Source organism: Bos taurus, chromosome 21, assembly GCF_002263795.3.
Source record: "Bos taurus isolate L1 Dominette 01449 registration number 42190680 breed Hereford chromosome 21, ARS-UCD2.0, whole genome shotgun sequence".
NCBI lineage: Eukaryota > Metazoa > Chordata > Mammalia > Artiodactyla > Bovidae > Bos > Bos taurus.
Window position 1 is genome coordinate 35,106,726 of NC_037348.1, and position 20,624 is coordinate 35,127,349.

General features: G+C 42.5%; 1 protein-coding gene and 1 long non-coding RNA gene across 9 annotated transcripts in view; one reads left to right on the top strand and one right to left on the bottom strand.

Moving 5' to 3' along the window:
- Nucleotides 1–20,624, bottom strand: part of STXBP6 (syntaxin binding protein 6) — a 281,001-nt gene that overhangs the window by 81,789 nt on the left and 178,588 nt on the right.
- LOC104975377 (uncharacterized) lies at nucleotides 7,782–20,250 on the top strand. Of its 2 annotated transcripts, XR_009492166.1 has the most exons (4): nucleotides 7,782–8,670; nucleotides 8,795–9,016; nucleotides 10,843–12,769; nucleotides 16,896–20,246. It is a non-coding gene; the product is annotated as an uncharacterized lncRNA (long non-coding RNA). The 2 variants fall into 2 exon arrangements; XR_814094.4 differs by having other exon boundaries at nucleotides 10,843–20,250.

Here is a 20,624-nt window from a genome sequence, read left to right on the forward strand (position 1 = left end):
TATTTTTGACAGAAAAATTTCATGGACAGAGGAGCCTGGAGGGCTACAGTCCATGAGAAGAAATGCAACTGAGCACAGCAAGAAGTCTGTGCAAATGGCACTGTGTGGGAGTTGCTCCCATTGCTGTCACATGTCACACTGCTGTCACTTATCTATGGTAGGTCATTCTGAAGCCCTAATAACTCAAGGTGGATTGTGAAACTTATTTTCAGAAAAATAAACGTTCAATTCTTTAAGGAATACAATGCAAAGGACCCAAAGCGCCCCTGGGTACTGACTGCCTGGCTGGTCCCCATCTCTCTGCTGTCATGTTCTACTCCGCATGTTCAAGACTGACTCCACCAGGAACTCGGCCCCACAAAGTGCCAAGTTCCTCCCAGGGCCTTGTACACATCCTAGCCCACCTGTCTGTATATCACTGCTCATTCTGACTTCTCAGCCTGGGAGCCTTTAAGTCTCCTCCTGTACCTCTAAATTGCTCCCATCTTTCACAGGCCAACACCAGATGCTCCCTCAGCCACATGACTTTTCCTTGGCACAAGATGTTTCTTCCCAAAATGTCCATGGCTTTTCTCTGTAACATTCACTTTAGGCTCTGAGGTATTAAATCTTAACCAGGAGCACAAAGGAAGTACACTGTTTGCAAGCAAACGATTAGTCTTAAACTGCCAGTTATCTTTTTTTAATTAATAGATTCAACCTTTTTTTTGTACACATCTTAGCATTCTACTCATTTGGCTCAGGAAGCATTCCCCCCCCCACCCCCACACGTAGTGGAAGGAGAAGCTCCAGCCACACTTGTGATGAATCAGCAAACATTCTAGATTCAGGAGGCCCCCTCGAATGAAAATGTATTCCTTGATAATACTATAATGGGAGTTTGTTCCTGATAATTCATTTTTGGCACTCCAGGCAAAAACAGGAGACACTTCTTGCATCTCAAGGGTTTTCAGGGTGCATTTAGACGAAAACAACAAAAAAAATAACCCAAGCAAGAAATGGTAGGTAGATTTCAGTGACCATGGATGGTTCAACAGGCCAGAAGAGCCAAGCCAGTGTTCAAGAGAGGCACCTTCTAAAGGAGACCCTAAATAAGAGAAGCAATGGAATCCCTCAGTGAGGCATAGGAGGACACACTCAGGAGAGTCACTCTCTCAAGGGCAAGAATGGCTGTCCCAAGGCCACATTTCCAGAGAGAAGAGCGTCAAGGTGGAAATGCCCACAGCCTGACTGATTTGGGATTCTGGTGAAAAGGACAGATGAGAACAGCGACTTCCGGGTCTGGATGGGAGCCACCATGGCGTCGCCATAGAAGGAAGCACAGCAAAGGTCACTGCCTCCTGTGTGCCGCGTCTGTCTACTTCCTTTGTGTTGGACCATGATCATTAACTTTCCCCCTCTTCCTCAGGGCTCCCTGGGAAGGAGGCTCATTCTGCAGATGCAAGTCCATTTCATTCTTTGCTGGCTACCAGGAACAGTGAGGGTATGAGGGGAGAACTCATAGGGACAGTGTCCGAACACAGTATACACAGCCACATCCGCCTGGACTCCTGTGGGCACTCTATTCCTAAGACGACGTATCTAGAGATCTGTACCCAACGCAGCCCCTGTGGACAGCCGAGGTGCCTATTCTTGCTGATAGGCAAGTGCTGAAGATCCCCGTCAATTCTGCTGCCCTATAAATGAGATAGGGAAGCATTCATAGGATCCCAAACTAAAAGGAGCATATACCGAGCACTCAGAATGGGAGTAATGGCAACTTTTGAGTGACAGAGATGGGGGGAGGGACTTGTTTTGTCCTTGGTAAAAATCCTCACTCCTCTCTTCCTTTTGAGGAAGGAAGATTCACTAGCTAGTGGTCTGAACTGAGAAGGGCAGGCTCCAGGCTGTATATCAATGTCTGAGGAGAGGAGAAGGGCCATTCAGATTCTGGTGTCCAGTGCTTATACCCTGATGTCAGATTTACATTATAATGGAATTTGTTAGGAGACTAGCCTCCTTTCCTGTTGTTCAGGCATGTGGAAAAGAGGATTGTTGACAGCCCCTAGCCCCACTTGCACTGACAGGTATATGTCACAGGTTCCATCTCATGCATGTCATCTTGGCCACTATGCTTTTGACAGATATCTGAGAAACACAACTCACATGAGCTCCTAATGTCAATAAGCTTTGTTCACCAAATATAAGCCTAGCAGAAATCCAGTATGGTTCACGCATTGTCATGGGAGAAAGGTCATCTTAATTGAAAGGGTAAAATTAATCAAAATGGCTAGTTCTTCAGATATGAGAAAAGGGTTGTTTGCTGAGACAAAGAAGTAAAATGGAATTTATGTGAAAATACAAAATATGTTCTGTGGGAACCTTAGGAAAGTTCCTTTAAAAGAGTCATAGCTCAGTCTGTTGTCTCCTGAGAGGGAGGTGATGCTCCTTCCTGTGAACCACCTTGAAATGGTTCTCGAGTGAACCACTCTGCAGTTCCTCACCTGCTCCATCATGGACCAGAACAGCATTCCAGGCTCAGGATTTGGCTTAAAAACTAAGCGATCCCTCTGGGAGAGAAGCAGCTGTTCTCTGTGGGAATGAACTTTACTGTAATGCACTGGCCTGGAGCTCACCGTGTCCCAGCCATGCTTCTGAGGGAGGGGAAGCTTCAGAGAGAGACAGCACTTGACCAGGGGAATCAGGGAGCTCTGGCTTCGTGCCCATTCTGCCTACCTGTCTATGGGCATGTCAGGCTGTGTGGGTCTCAATCTCATCATTTCTAGGATGAAGCTACACTAGGAGAATGTGGTGTGTGCCACTCGGCTTTAACATTCTATGGCTCTGAGACACGAATGTGCATTATGATGCCTGTTTTCGCAAGTGTAGGTGTCTCACTGATAGAACATGAAATGAAAACACTGCACAGATAAAATAGTAAGACTGATCTTTCTGTGAATGCAATGAATTAAATCAATTAATTAATGAGAGTGGAAAGTACAAACTATCCAGTCATTTTAAAATGTTGAAAACACAAAAGGATATCTAGTTGGTGTTCTAGATTCTGAGATTTTTCATCCAAGAGATCGTCAGTCCCGCTGTTTTGCTGTTTTCCTTTGCAGGGCTGAGGAACCCTAGGGATGAGGCATGGGGAGGGGTGGTCTCTTGGCAGGGAGGGAGCATCATGGTATGAGAAAACTCTTCTTTGGGGAGTGGCAAAATGTTACGCTCCTAACTTTCCTAAATTCCCCTAGAGGGAATCACAGCTGAGTAGAGATGTTTATGTAAATTTTCTGTTTGGCTTAAAAAGAATTTAAACTGCCAACACTTGGATCAGAAAGGAGTGTGACTATTCTATTCTTCTGAGAAAATCTGAAGGCACAAATAACCTTCATTTAACAAATATTTACTGCTTGCATACAGAAGGCAAAGTGATGGATAAGCGGTGAGGGAGGAGGGGAGGAGATGAGTGGAAGGGGAAAGAAGGACAAGGTGATTCAAGGACAGCCCTACTCCTCAGGAAGCTTGCCTTTCAGAAGAGAAATGACAAGTCCCTAAGTGCTCAAGTACAAGGCAGGGTATGATAAATACCGTGATGTGGATTTCTTATCACCAGCAGGTGTGTAATTAGGTGTCTGGAGGAGGGAAAGAACACACACTGAATGGAGCAGGGGAGTTGGGAGAGAGGTGGGTTTGAGTAGACGCAAGATGGCTTTTCATGAAGGAAGTGTTATCTGAGCTGTGGCTGGAAGGATGGATAAGGCTTATAAGCATCAAGGCAAGGGAAGCAACGCAGATCTGATTCAGCCCTCAAACCATCCTTGTGCTTCCGTAACTAAAAAGATGGGCCCTCTTGACTGGGAACCAGAAGTTAAGACCACCCAGAGAGCAGCTGATTTCTTTTAGATTACCCTGACCTGGGATGAATCTTAAAACAACCCATTTCCTGGCCAGAAAATTTTGGATCCACCTCAAACTCAATGTTTAGGAAGTAATTTTGTTAAATACACATTTATATTCAAAAGCACAGCTCCAAGCTTCCTGGTCTTGTTTCCTGGCTTCAACACAAAGGAAAGATTACTTTCTTGAAAAGGAAATGATTCCAGTGCCCCTGCCCAGGTTCCAATGACTAACTCCTCCTTGCCCTCAATTTTCTTCCTCTTCTTGAAAGGGTACCCAGAGTTATCACTCACATTAGTTCAGGACAAAGACACAGAGTTTGACGGAGAAGCAAAAAAGGTGTGCTGTGCTCCTGTGTAAAAGGTGGGAACCGTGTTTCTGAGCGAGAATACTTCCAATCCTACTTCCCTTGAGATCTGCCATCCATTACCCATTCAGCTGCAGGGCTGGGTTCATCTCATTTTAAAATGTTAAGAGCCCCAAATGGTTATTTAATTGAGATTGCAAAGGCACTTACTGGATTCTAACAGCTTCAACAGGTAATGTTTAAGAACATTAAAAATGAGAGCAATGATGAGTCAGATGCAAATGAAAAGTGAATGAATTTTGGCACTACAATTTAACACACAGCTAACTAGTGTTTTGAGCAGAAGATGTTGAACTTGGTTGGTTTTCTTTAATTTTCTTACATGCCAGGAGTTATCAAAATATTTTACTTTTTAAGCTTGCCTTCCTTTCCTCACAAAACTCCACCTTAAAAGTGTTTAGTTCAATTCAGCAGGAATATGTTTGGCCTAATATGCACTTGGGATTGCTCACACCTACAGGAGATATCAGGGCTTCCCAGATGGCACTGCTGCTGCTGCTAAGTCGCTTCAGTCGTGCCCGACTCTGTGCGACCCCATAGACGGCAGCCCACCAGGCTCCCCCTCCCTGGGATTCTCCAGGCAAGAACACTGGAACGGGTTGCTATTTCCTTCTCCAATGCATGAAAGTGAAAAGTGAAAATAAAGTTGCTCAGTCATGTCCGACTCTTAGAGACCCCATGGACTGCAGGCCTACCAGGCTCCCCTCTCCATGGGATTTTCCAGGCGAGAGTACTGGAGTGGGTTGCCATTGCCTTCTCTGCCAGATGACACTAGTGGTAAAAAACACGCCTGCCAACACAAGAGACTGTGATGTGGTTTGATTCCTGGGTTGGGAAGATCTCCTGGAGAAGGAAATGATAACCCACTCCAGTATTCTTGCCTGGAGAATCTCATGGAAGGAGGAGCCTGGCGGGCCACGGTCCATAGGGTCACAAAGAGTCCGATGTGATGGAAGTGACTTTGCATGCACAGGGAAAATCAATGAGTCTGAACGCTATGAATATGACATGATTCAACTGCCAAAAGCACTTTAGAACCTGCCCCCTCACCAGGCACCTGGAAGACGGTCAACTAGATGGTTGTCAATCAAATGAATGGTCCTTTCATGATGATCCTGACCAAAGACATCAAAGCCATTTATCATGCTGGAAGTACCTGTTGATTCCTTATTTTTTTCAAAATTTTATTTTACTTATTTGTATTTTAAGTGGGTAAAGACATTCACATAATTCAAAATATATTCAAAAGTAGAAAAAAACCCAAACCATTGGTTCCAAAGGACACATGCACCCCGTTTACAAGAGCCATAAATGGAAGCAACCTAAGTGTCTATCAACAGATGAATGGACAAAGAAAATGTGGTATATACACAATGGAATACTACTCAGCCATAAAAAAGAATGAAAATTTGCATTTGCAACAGCATGGACGGACTTGGAAAGCATTATGCTAAAGTGAACTAAGTCAGAGAAAGACAAATAATGTATGATATCACTTACAAGTGGAATCTACAAAATACAACAAACTCGTAAATAAAACAAAAAAAGAAGCAGACTCACAGACAGGGAGAACAAAATAGTGGTTACCCGTGTGGCCGGGGCACAACATAAGGGTGGGGAGTGACAGGTACAAATTACTGAGTATAAAGTAGGTTCATTGATATATTGCACAACGTGGGGAATACACCCAATATTTTGCAAAAACTGTAAATGGAGTAAAACCTTTAAAAACTGTATTTAAAAAACCCCTCAATCGGGGGTTAAACAAACAAACAAAAAAATAAGTAATATATTGAGACATCTTATTTCCATTTCTGTGTCCATCTACTCCATTCCTTCCCTCCTCCCCTGCCCTCCTGCCTGAGTCAAATTCAGTAATTGCTTTCTCCTTAGGAGGTGGTTTGATATCTGTTTGAATAGATTTATGTGAGCACTACAAACTAGTAAGGGAGCTATTATGCCTATTCCCATTCTTACTGAAATGAAACGGTGAACAAAATAGAATGACTATTAACAAAAAGTGCATAGTACCTAAAGTTCTCATTACAGTGTGCTCGATCAGGACCACCACAGGCCTCAGTGCTGAAACTGACAAACATGAGAAGAGACCACTGAGAGTCCGTAACAGAATCAAAGCATGGAACTCTCTAAAAAGAAAACAAAGAAAAGCCAATGGCAAGTAAATTTACACCACAGGAGCCATGCCACTGCAGTAGGTCGGAAGACAGCTTCCTTTTAAAGAGAAGAAAGGAAATTTCTATCTATTCAATTTATCACCCTTATGAAAGAAACAGTCATTAAATATTATAAGAAAATAATATGTAAGATTCAGTTCATTATGGCCATTGATATCTTCTCTATAGCTTTTATATAATATGAATAGAAGTCTTCCTTCTTAAAAAAAAAAAGAATAGAGCCAGAGTGGAGGAGTTCTGTACCCTAATGCTTTTTTCCTATAATCCATTTTGCTATTGGGGCAAATGCTTAGTATCAAGATGGTATTGATTTAAAACACACACACACACACACACACACACACATCTCCTGTCCTCTTTGCTGTTCCAGGCTGGCTCTTGACTCTAGATCAATATTTCTTTTCATTTGCACTCTGCGATCTCATTTGGTACACTTCTACTTACTTCCCTCCACCCAAGATAACCGACTCTGGGTTTGTTTGAAGGCAATTCTATTATAGTCCTACAGCAATTATTTTACGGGGAGATGAGGAAGAAAGGAGACACTGTACAAACAACTTGACAGAATCCATTTTCTTCCTCTCCCTTTAATGTTCCTGCCTTTCTTTCTCTGAGTTCCCAGCACCCGTTTTACAAAATAGAAGCAGGATCCTGCTTGGCAGAACTGCCCCTGTGAACAATACAAAGCCCCACAGGGATACTGATGCCTGTACAATCGCTGGGCACTCCTGAGGGGCTCTGGAGGGGGGCACACTCGCCGCTGGGGGTGTCTGGCTGCCCCAGTTCCAGCCTACTCCTGACGGGGGGCAACACTTACATGGTCTGGTTCTTGTTCCCTTTCATCCTCTCAGTGTACGCGTTGTCTTCATTCAATGGTGACTGCTCCTGCCACTAGGCTTGATGCCCTGCGCTCTGAGAAGGGTGTAGCCACACTGGTGAGCGAAAGACTAAGAAATGACAAGGTGGCACTGACACCTGTCTTATCTCCTCACCGTGTTCCAAGTAGTTCTGTGCTAAAGGGTACTGGGAAAACACTTACAAAACAAAACAACAGACTTACTAATTCACTATATTGTTCAAAATATTCCTAAGGGAAACTGGCAGAAAGTTCCTGACCTAGGTACCACCAGGAATCCTCCTCTAATATTGAAGAGAACAATGCGGTGGCTAGGAACAAGATCAAAGATTTTGAACATTTCCCAGAGAACATAAAACCTATTTCTAACCCCTTGGGGTACACTAATGCTTAGTTCATGTCCACGCTTCTCCTCTGCCACAGGTAAGGTTGAAGTCTGTCCTACCAAAGGACAGCTTTTGTGTTCAAGGTGCACAGAGGAGAATCTCGGAAGAATGGCAGAACCTCTGAATGTCAGAGCTGGGAAACATACAATAGAAAGAGATAGGACCACAGAATGCTGGGACCTGCAGCCCAGCTGTGTGATTCACTGCTCCCTGCCATCTGGTGCTGGGAAGTTCAGCCCTGGGTGTGAAAATGACAGGTAAAGTTAAACACAAGAGCAAAAATCTGGAAATAGCCCAGTTCCTATTAAATGTGTTAGTTGCTCAGTTGTGTCTGACTCTTTGTGACTCCATGGACTGTAGCCCTCCAGGATCCTCTGTCTATGGAATTCTCCAGGCAAGAACACTGGAGGGGGTTGCCATTTCCTTCTTCAGAGGATCTTCCTGACTCAGGGATCAAACCCTGGGTTTCTTGCATTGGCAGGTGGATTCTTTACCATCTGAGCCACCAGGGAAGTCCAATGAATAGAAGAAACAGTTATTAAAAATGACCAAATACATGAAAGCGGGTCATGAATGGATCAATGATGAGGACACGTCATGGACTAACAATTATGATGAGCCTACTTCTGCATACCCCAGTCCTGAGAAGAACAGAGCGGGGGGCAGGGATGGCCAGAGGGCAGAGGAGAGGAGCAGAGCCAAGTGTGGGCACTTCCAGTTTTTGAAAGGTTAGATGAGTCACGTTTCACATGCTCTTCTATATTCATCCACTAACAGGATGTTTTCTCATCGCCTTGTGAATCTCCAAACCAAAGACACTGTTTGGATATTACTCAATTGCTTTGCTACCATTGTTCTCACACTCTTTTCCTTCCACCTATTTCCTTCCCCAAACACTGAACTTAGCAGGTGAGGTTACCACCCGAGAGCTGTCCAGAGATCTGATCTCCTTCTAGATTTTTCTGCAAATCTGAACAGAAGAAAACAGTAGGTGTTCTGGTGGGGGGAAAGGCTCAGCCCATCTTCGGTGACTGTGGGTCATTATTCCAGAGGCAGCACTCTCTACACTGTCCTCTGAACTCTCTGACTTCCTGAACTTGCTCATTTTTAGCAGGCTGTGGTGGGTGGCCAGTGCTCCCAGCAGCAGACACAGTTTACACTGGAAGACTCCACAAGGTTATGGCAGGAACATGAGGCCCTGTGAGGGAACTGACCAAGAAGAGAACACCAGGCAGTATTTGAGCCTCGTTTCAAGGCATCATGAAAAGGCAATGAGAATTTACAGCAGGAGAATGATTGCAAGAGGACAAAACATGAAGAATGACAAGTCAAGGTAAAACAGCTGAGATGACTTCCCCATGGAGCATCTCTGATTATAGAGACACAACTCACACCGCTGTCCCTTTAGACCCACTCCTGACGTGAGGCGTCTATGTGGACTCTCAAGGAGTTTCCTGGAACTCCCTGAAGGTGGGGGACAGACCAGGGAATTACTGGGGGGCTGTTCCCAGCACTGACAAGGATACATTTTTGAAAGCTGATAATCTAGGTCAGTATATTTGGGCAGGAGCCAGGAAAGTCCGGTCACCGCCCCGGACTGCAGCTACCAAATGGGTAGGAAAGAGGAACTGTGCCTGCAGGGGCTAGAAGTCAGCTGGAGCAACGGTGCACAGTACAGACAATTGAGTATCTCCATTAACAGCAAAGGTTCATTCCAGCTGGCTCAGAATTGGCTGCTAGTGGCCCGCAGGCAGAAAGGTGCAAACGAGGATGCTAGCTTTCTCCTCCATACACTGGCAGGGTTCTCCTCTGGCTGGCACATCTTAACCTATCTCAAGACGGTTCCTACCTAAAGCAGCCACTGTCCATCAGTTCATACGGGTCATCCCTCTTCTGGGTGATGCAGCATGACAAGGGCCTTCCCGTGGAAAGTGGACCTAGTCCCAACCTAACTGACCTTGAGATGCCTGACTCTCATGCCTGTGCGTCCTCCTAGGACCCAGAGGCTGAGATGAGCACCCTAGCCGCAGCCTGTCCCCATCTATCTCTTGAGCCCTACTTCTTGCCCAGCCTGCACTGACCAGCACCTAACTCAACCCTTTCACATGCCTCAATGGGGCTTTGTTTATTTAGTCTTTCTCTTCCAGTTTCCTACCCCATCCACAGTTGTTTTCAATAAAGCCTCAAAAAAAATACACCCCAAATAGATAAATAGAACCTTTGCATCAGCTCTTTCTCTGCTTCCTAAATGGTTCCAGACCACCCCTCCACCATCAATACAACTGTTCATTTGTTCATGTGTAATCAGCTCTGCTTTTTACATAATTCCAATTTATATTCCAAAAAGCTACTGATAGTTTTTGAAACATGCTTATTCTTTGAGCCTGTAATACCATTTCCAGAAACAGCTCCTGAGGAAATAATAGTGAATGTGTACAAAGTTACAGTTACATGGCTAAATCATGGCATTTTTTATATATAATAATGAAAGGTGGGTAATAACTTTCATTTCCAACAATTAGGGATTGGTTAAGTACATTCTGGCCTGATTTCTTATAATGGAATATTATGCAATAATTATAATGCTGCAACATATTTAATGACTTGGAAAGCTGTCCATTAGAAAAGGAAATTATGGAATTATATGTATATGTAGCTTATAAAAGTGGAGAAGGTGCTGGCACCCCACTCCAGTACTCTTGCCTGGAAAATCCTGGTGGAAGAGCCTGGTGGGCTGCAGTCCATGGGGTCACAAAGAGTCGGACACGACTGAAGCGACTTAGCAGCAGCAGCAGCAGCTTATCAAAGCATACATATTTAACTCTATATGAAAGTATACAAAAATACAGTGTTCCTCTGGGGTCTTAGAACTGCAAGTCAATATTTTTAAATTTCCCTGTACGTTTCAAATTTTCTACAAGCATCTATTACTTTTTAATAAACTTTTAAATTTAGAATAGGTTTAAATTTACACAAAAGTTGTGATGATAATACAAATAGTTCCTTTGTACCTCACACCCAGTTTTCCCTGTTGCTAACAGCTTACATTAGGGGATCCATTTGTCAAAACTAATGAGTCTATATTGATGTATTATTGGGTTAAGTCCACACTTCATTCAGATTTCCCTAGTTTTAACCTAATGTCTTTTTCTCTTTCAGGATCTATCAATGATATCCCAAAAGTGATGTCAGGTACCATGAAGATAGTGATCATAAGTGATGAAACCTCAAATACCTGTAACTGCTAAGGTGTCTGCTTTAAGCAAATTAATGAGATACAGGAACTCCTTACGCCCTCCCCCACCTCCCCCGGAAGTCTCCAAGGTGAGTTAAGTACTTTTAAAGGCTGCTATTAGACATTTAAAAAGTCTTCCAGAACAAGTTCTGTTTATTACAGAAAAATGACCCACTGCCATTACTGGCCTGGAATTGGTCCACGAGTCTCCATTGTGCTGTCTGGTTTGGGGAGCTGACTCCTTGACCATAATTGTTCTCCCATACTGTCTACTATGGGAGACCAAACCAGTCAATCCTAAAGGAAACCAACCCTGAATATTCACTGAAAGGACTGATGCTGAAGCTGAAGCTCAAATACTTTGGTCACCTGATGCAAAGAGTGGACTCATTGGAAAAAACCATGATGCTGGAAAAGACTGAGGGCCAGAGGAGAAGGGAGCAACAGAGGATGAGATTTGATGGCATCACCTACTCAATGGACATGAACTTGAGCAAACTCCAGGATATAGTGGAGGACAGGGAAGCCTGGCATGCTGCAGTCCATGGAGTGGCAAAGAGTCGGACATGACTTAGCGACTGAACAACAATTACAACACAGTGTCTACACAGCCCTGGGACTCTTCTGCAAAAGTGAATAGAAATGTCAGACCATCCTCCTTAGGAAGAATATTTTGAATTGGAACTTCCCACAACACAAGCTCTTAAATAATTGGCAAAGCATAGAACTAAATAACAAGCGATGCTTGAAAGGAGGGAAAACAACTAAAAAACACAAACCTTGTTTTATTAAAGGCTGTCTTCCTGTTTAAGATAGAGTCAAAATCACTTTTTAGCATGTAATGTTGTGCTGTCTTTGAGAAAAGGCCATTTTTTATACAGAAGAAAAAAAGGCTTCAGTAAGCCACTGAGATTCAATGGATCTCAGTACCTATGTTCTGTGGAGTGAGGCAGGCTGCAGATTCATATATTCCATTAAAGGTATACTAGAAAAATCCCAGACCCATTTTCTCCTGTCAAAACATATTTACATCTTCAAATATAATTTTTTAAAATTTTGGCTAAAATGATCTGAAGGAATGGGTGCAGCTTCTAATTTCCATATTCCACTCATAATGGAAATTCAGGAACAGAAGGCACCTGTATCTCCATTTCTGAATCAACAAATCTTCATTCTAAATTTCAGTGACATACTGAATGAATCCAATTTTGACTCACTTCCCAAAGGACGGTGATTCTCAGATAGCTCCCCTTGCCAAAGGCAAAAACACCACCACCAACAGCAACAATGCCTTGCCCGCTTGATCCAGGAGTGGATGAGGGATGAGGAATACTTGCTGACACACCATTTCAAACACTGAATCTCTATGTCTTTTCCCCAAAAGCCACACAGAATGCATTGGCATCGGAGGGACTTCTCCTGGGAAATCAATTGTCAATGACAACTTTCCAAAAAGATGTATATATTCAATAAGCATGCAGATCTATATATTTATTTTTAATACTATCTTGAAACTCTCCATGTTCATAGTTTTACCCCATGAAAAGTACACTTAAAAATGAGATACTGAATGTTAAGTCTCCACACTGTATACCTTGATGTAGGGTTTTGCCTTTGTGTCAAAAATTACATGCAAAACAAATATCTTCAAAAGTTCGCAGGGAAAAAAACATAAGGAAGTATGTCTTCCACCGTTCTGTTGGTAATACAAGTTACAAACCTCCCTCCCCAGGTTTTCTAAGACTGACTCATTGCCTTCTCCATCAGTGCCCTGCCATGGTAAATCAAAAGCAGAAACAGTGTACCTATTTGGAAGGAAAAAGTCTCAAGGCTTTAACCAGCTTCTTCAAGGTAAAATAAAACTTTGTGTGGTATCCCTGGAAATCTGGAGGACCACAAGTTTCTGTGCTATTTCTGTTCTTGACTTTGATGCGAAGTATTGCTTTTTAAAAAAACTACAACCGATGTCTTTGAATGGAGAGGTTTTCTGAGCTGTTTGCCATCTCTTCTGGGTGCTGCTGAAAAAAGGCTTGTCTTTTCTCTGGTGAGTCTCTGTGCCTCCAAAGTAAGTATTCAGAGCAAAGAGCTGGTTTTCTACACTCAAAATCTGGCACATCTAAAGGGCGCAAGGCAGACGGCTAGGCTGGGCAGGCTTGCTAAAGGAGAGGCACCTGGGAACCCTGTGAATGCCTGGAACGGACAGGCCTTAAGACTAGCACCACAAGTTTTCTACCTTCACAGTGGGGATGCAAGAAAGGGCCAGAGAACAGACGATCTTCCCAAGACGTGAACCCTAGGACAGCTCTCAACTTGTTTCTTCTCAAGAAACTTCTGGTTTCTAGACTTGTAAAAGCAGCTTGACCTATTAACCCACACATGAAGGACACTTAATTCTCATAGCTCAAGGTTTGCCTTCTCCCTGAAATCTTCCCTCTTCAGTCCATTCAGTCCAGACTGATCTTTTCAAAATATCTTTGACTTCTAAATACTTTCAGGTTGAAGAGGACCCTGAAGAGCCCTGGCTGTGTGAACTCCCTCCAGGATATCTATGTCGCTTGAACTCATTGAGTGAAGGGACATTCACTATCTCTTGTATAGAAATAGACAAAACATGGCTCTGGAGTCCCAGAAAATAAATCTCGCTTGACTTTCAATTACTATCCTTAGATATGTGAAATTAATCTTCATGAATTTGCTCTTTTTTAGGGTAAGTGTGCCTAGCCTCTTCATCTATGATCACACACTATTTACTCATATTGCTCTAACATCTGATCTCCATAACCAGATGAGAATTTCCTACAGGGTAGGACAGTCTGACAAATGCTTTTTGTATATAATTTGCTGAATATTCTACCAGCTCCAATGGAGAAGGAAATGGCAACCCACTCCAGTATTCATGCCTGGAGAATCCCGTGGACAGAGGAGCCTGGTGGGCTGCAGTCCACAGGGTCCCAAAGAGTCAGACACGACTGAACAACTACGTGTGCCCTCTGCTAGCTCCAATAGCTTAGAGTTCAGAAAAGAGAGAAAAGAAGCCCGTGTTAGCTGTTTTTGATATTTTATTCTCTACAAAATCTTCGATTGCTGCCAGATTTTGACATAGCACAGTGGTTAAGAACATTTTGCTTCGGAATCTAGTTCTAAGTCCCCAACCTGCCCCTTCTTATCTGTATGATTTTAGTTGAGATACTTAACCGACAAAATAGGAATGATAATAGTTGACTATAAATCTGAGTTGTTATGAAGCTCATAAGTAAGCTAATGTATTTAATGGCCTGAAATACAGGGCCTGATATGTATTAAACACTCAATAAACCTTTGTTATTATAAAAATCATTTCTGGGAAATCTCTGATATCTAGAATGAATCCACAGTTCATATCAGACATTCTCATTATTTTATTCTGGAACGTTCGTGGTATTACTTGCCCTATGGAATGCCAACAATTCAGTTCACTATTATGCTTTGTTATTTAGCTTTAATCTTTAAATAATTATGCTTTGTCCAACACCTCATGAACTTTTATTTGACACCCCAAGTAACACCACCAGATTCTGTTTCATTTTATTCTTGTTCAGTTCAGTTCAGTTCAGTCGTTCAGTTGTGTCCGACTCTTTGCGACCCCATGAATCGCAGCACGCCAGGCCTCTCTGTCCATCACCAACTCCCGGAGTTCACTCAGACTCACGTCCATCGAGTCAGTGATGCCATCCAGCCATCTCATCCTCTGTCGTCCCCTTCTCCTCCTGCCCCCAATCCCTCCCAGCATCAGAGTCTTTTCCAATGAGTCAACTCTTCGCATGAGGTGGCCAAAGTACTGGACTTTCAGCTTTAGCATCATTCCTTCCAAAGAAATCTCAGGCCTGATCTCCTTCAGAATGGACTGGTTGGATCTCCTTGCAGTCCAAGGGACCCTCAAGAGTCTTCTCCAACACCACAGTCCAAAAGCATCAATTCTTCGGTGCTCAGCTTTTTTCACAGTCCAACTCTCACATCCATACATGACCACAGGAAAAACCATAGCCTTGACTAGACGAACCTTTGTTGGCAAAGTAATGTCTCTGCTTTTATTCTTGTACCACATGCTAACTCAGAATTGAAAAAAAAAACAGACTACCAAGAAAAAAACTGAAAGACTTGCTTCAGGTCAAGCAACTAGTTCAGAGATAAATTTGGATTAAAATACAGGTTTTCCAACTCTTAGTAAAAAATAATTGCTATTTCTTTTATCCAAATAGCTGTTAAGCTATCCCTCTATTCCCTAAATCTTCCCCGAAGAGACAGCCAAACACATTCAGTGAAAATAGGAAACCCCTTACACCACGTTTCTACACAATTAATATGAAGGATAGATTCTAGTTCATCTAATATCTTCCATGCCCTAAGTGATGCCAGGGCTCAAAGTATGAAAGAACACATTTTGGCTGAAATGAGATTCTACTTCCACAAACTTAGGAGTGCTTGACAGTAGAGCCTCAGTGAAAACTCCACTAAATTATTGTGCTCAATATACCCCTTATCTTCCCTTTGGTGCTTTGTTTCCTAACAGATTTTTTTAAGTGTACCTTTTGTTAAAAGGGAAGTCATGTGTCTATTCTAATTTTTTTCCTCAAAATCAGCGAAACTAATCTACTATTACTAGGAACCAAGAAATTTCAAACACACACCATGACTATTAGAACACTTGCTGCTGTCAATATCTCCCTTCCACAGTTCAACTTCAATCTCTTTCCTCTTAGTAAGAAATAAATAGGTTTATGTTTTAGAGGAAATGCACTCTCCTCACCTGCTTTCAGCCCTCCTTCCTAAAATCTATATTTGGATTCAACAGTCAATGGTCTAAAACATTAATGGGCTTTCCATTGAGCCATTCCCCCTTTTCTCTTTTTGTTTTGCAAATAGGGTTTATTAAATCTTTGCTGTAGGCACCAGGAAGGAATAACACTGAGAATCTGCTGATGTGAAAGGTTTCGCTGAACTCAAGCAAATCATTTCTGATTTGCCACAATTTCCCAGCAGTAAATGCCAAATATGCATGCTGTCTGGATGGCAAATACAAATTCCCATCACATAAAACATAATAAAAGGAAACCAAAACGCCAATCCTTTTCCTACCCTAAGGGTTTAAGGCAGAGATGTGGCCTGAAGATGCTTTCCGTTGATTACATTCAAGTCATTGTGAAGAATGAATCTTTGGTAGTAGTATAGCTTGAAGCAAGTCCTACCAGCAGTGAAGGAAAGAAATTGGTGTATGTTTTAGGGCACACAGAACTTCTCTCTCTCAGCTATTCTCCATTCTAAGCTTAGACACATACACACACACTCAAATCTAATAATACACAGTTAAAAAATACACAGTATACAATTATGCTTAATAACTAACTGAATGAAGATATGGACAACAAATCAATATCCTCTATTCCTCGTGAGTCACAGAAAAGTTAACTGCCTCGCAGGTCCAGATCATGGTTCTGCACATCCACCTGTACAAACAGTCTTTCTTTAATCTGCCTAAAATGACAGTAGTGGAGTTTTGTTTGAAACACATAAACCCACAAAGAAACAGAAAATGGGAGAGAATATACATCAGAACTTTGCAAGTTACAAATGGTTAGTTACACCAAGAAAGCTGAAACTTAAAGTGGCAGTGGGGAAAAGCTAGAAACTAAATTAAAAAAAAGACCAATTTATGATAGACAACCTCCCCTCCCAAAGATGAGAATTTTAAGGCATCAGGTACATTTGAAAGTAAGAGTAAAGATGGAGCTAAACATATGAGAAGGAATGACTGAAAGACTATTCTAGAAGCATTCAGATGGCCCATCCCCTTCTCTGCTCTTATAGATATGTGCCTGACTTTCCCAAGCTTCTCTGTACTGGACACAGTTTAGGGTGAGACAATGTACTAAACATAGCTACTGTTGCTTTTTTCTTACTAGAGAATATTTACATAGTAATGCTTAGACTTCCATTACAGTTTTTATATTCAGCATCCAGGATCCTGGTAGCCAGCCCAACCAGAAGACTATTAGAAATATTTTTCTTGGGAATCTAATCTGGATAAGAAGCAAACTATAAAGATGCCAACATCAGGGGTTCCCCTGAGGAAAGAGCAGAGACGGACCACTTTACAAGGAAGTCCAGAGGTAACAGCATCCAACAACATGTTCAGGGCTTCTAAATGGCTTTCAAGGCACAGATAGTTAAGAATCACTGAGCCAAGTCTTTAGTATCAAAGTTATAGACCCAAACAGACAGACAATAGCAGCTTGGAAAAAACAAGGACTATGCTGAAAGAAGAAAACTTAAAAGAAAAAAAATCTATAAATACCCTCAGTAATCTACTGGGAAAAACAAGAAGAGGACACTGTAAGATAGGAGCATTCAGAGAAGAAAAACGTACTTAGATATTATATGCATATGTTTACATGAATTAAAAACTCAATTACTCAATTGTAGGGTTAGAAGCTAAGGTTAAGGAAATCTCCCACTAAAACAGAGCTGGAAGCCAGCAAAAAAAAAAAAAAAAAAAGTAAAAAGAAATTAGAGGAGTGTCATACTGCAAAGGGTCCTTTGTAGATAATAAAATCCCTTCTTGTTAGTTTTTAGCAAAACTATTTCTTATAACATATTAAATGACATCATCACTGGAAGGGCTAAAGAAACAGATTTGGGGTTGAGTTTTCTGTACAACTCCCAAACTGCACTAAAGAACCAAGTCACAAAGGGAGCTGCCACCACTTGTAACATCAGGAGACTCCCTTCCTAAGTGGCAAATTGCATGTAGAGTTGCCAAATCCAGAAGTATGTTATTGTTGCCAAAATCAGAGAGGCACAACTATTGCTTTTGGCTCCAAAGTCAGGATGTGCTTGCCACAATCCATAATGAATGGATTTGCCATTCAAGCAAAATGAATGGCAAGCAGCCTGCTTCTTTACCCTCACAAAGCTAATAATCAAACACTATGATATCCACTAATGCTGTCCCAAGGTAAAAAGCCTTCATGACCATGTTTGCTAATAGAACAGGAAGATGTACAGTTGACTCTAAATCATATTCAGAATACTAGCTGCAAGAGAGTCTGAAACATATATATTATTTAGTTTTCCAGCCTCTGAAGTACCCAGAGGTAAACTAAAAGTAAGTTAGAATGGATGTAAGGTAATTCATTACATCTCTCTATCATAGTGTTCTCTACATATGAATAACAAAGTTTCAGACAGAAAAAGAGGCAAGGGAGAGGGAGAGAAGGAGGGGGGAAGGGGATCATGTTCAAAGTGATTGAAGAAAATTTGAAAGAAATGAATTTCAATACTAAAGGAGGCCACTGAGTCCAAGTACAATAGATGAAAAGAAACCACATTGAGACACATTATTGTGAAATTTCATAACACTGGGGATCAAAAGAAGGTTGTACAAGCTTTCAGGAAAAAAAAGAAAAGAAAAGAATATAGCCATCATATAGAAAAGACCAATAATTTGAAAACTTTTGGACTTCTCAACAGCCAAACTGGAAGCTAGGATGCAATGGAGCTACGTTTTCAAAAATTTCAAAGGAAATTCATTCCAATTTGGAATTTTATACCTAGCTAAGGGAGAATCCCATGGGCAGAGGAGCCTGGTAGGCTGCAGTCCATGGGGTTGCTAAGAGTCAGACACGACTGAGCAACTTCACTTTCAACTTTCATGCATTGGAGAAGGAAATGGCAACCCCCTCCAGTGTTCTTGCCTGGAGAATCCCAGGGACAAGGGAGCCTGGTGGGCTGCCGTCTATCGGGTCGTACAGAGTCAGACACGACTGAAGCGACTTAGCAACAGCAGCAGCAAGCTAGCAAGCGAGAATCAGGGCAGATTTACAACATTTGCAGGTGGACAAGTTGTTTGTGCTTAGTGTGCTGCAAAGACTGGGCTATCGTTAGCCCAGCCATTATACTCACTATCATTTTGGGACTTCCCTTTACTTCTCTCCTGTGTTGAATCTGTTCCTTATATCTCACTTTCCTCTCTCAGTTATATCCTTGTTCTTAAGGAATTTCCTAAGAAAAGGCTTATAATAACTTCTATGCACAGATACGATACCTTTGTGCAATGTATTAATTGGGGCTCCAAATAAGGCCTAAAAATAAGTCAGGATAAAAGATGGCCTTCACCAGTCATGGAGTCCTTCTAACAGAAGGACTAAAATCTCCGTGCCAAATTAAAAGATAAATCTAGTGAAAAACTATTTCTTTTCTTTTGATATCTGGCTCATAAAATTCTAATGTCTTGAACATACACAGTTTCTTTCATCTCATGACCTTTAAGCATGAATTTTCCTCTTCCTGGAATGGCCTTCCTGCCCCTTCCTTTTCTATTAACTCTGAGTCATCCTTCTGAGACAGCTGAAAAGTCATAGTCTCTGGATAGCCTTTGCACAACTCCCAAATCAGACCAGACCCCCTTTATAAATGCCCACGGTTCTCAGTACTTTTCTGGGTACCTACTCTCAGTGTATAATTACATATTTCTGAGATTATTTGACTGTGTTCCTCCCCACACCCTTTGCACATTAGGTCTTTACAACTATAGCACAGTATTTTTTGCTCATCTAAGGGTTTACAGTGTCTAATAGGGCAGTGGCCGAGAGTGCCAGACTGCGATGGCACAGGAACGGCCGAGAGGAGCTACCCCACGTCCAAGGTCGGGGGGGCGGCCGAGAGGAGATACCCAGCGTCCAAGGCCAGGGGCGGCGGCCGTGAGGACCAACCCCACGCCCGAGGCCAGGGGCGGTGGCCGGGAGGACCAGCCCCACACCGTGGCTGCGCGGGCACAGGAGGACATAGAGGAGCTATCCCATGTTGAAGGTCAGGAAGGGCGGTGGTGAGGAGATACCCCTCGTCCAAGGTAAGGAGCATTGGCTGTGCTTTGCTGGAGCAGCCGTGAAGAGATACCCCACACCCAAGGTAAGAGAACCCAAGAAAGACAGTAGGTGTTGCAAGAGGGCATCAGAGGGCAGACACACTGAAACCATACTCACAGAAAACTAGTCAATCTAATCACACTAGGACCACAGCCTTGTCTAACTCAGTGAAACTAAGCCATGCCTGTGGGGCAACCCAAGATGGGTGGGTCATGGTGGAGAGATCTGACAGAGTGTGGTCCACTGGAGAAGGGGATGGCAAATCACTTCAGTATTCTTGCCTTGAGAACCCCATGAACAGTATGAAAAGGCAAAATGATAGGATACTGAAAGAGAAACTCCCCAGGTCAGTAGGTGCCCAATATGCTACTGGAGATCAGTGGAGAAATAACTCCAGAAAGAATGAAGGGATGGAGCCAAAGCAAAAACAATACCCAGCTGTGGATGTGACTGGTGATAGAAGCAAGGTCCAATGCTGTAAAGAGCAATATTGCATAGGAACCTGGAATGTCAGGTCCATGAATCAAGGCAAATTGGAAGTGGTCAAACAAGAGATGTCAAGAGTGAATGTCGACATTCTAGGAATCAGCGAACTGAAATGGACTGGAATGGGTGAATTTACCTCAGATGACCATTATATCTACTACTGCGGGCAGGAATCCCTCAGAAGAAATGGACTAGCCATCATGGTCAACAAGAGTCTGAAATGCAGTACTTGGATGCAATTTCAAAAAAGACAGAATGATCTCTGTTCATTTCCAAGGCAAACCATTCAATATCACAGTAATCCAAGTTTATGCCCCCAA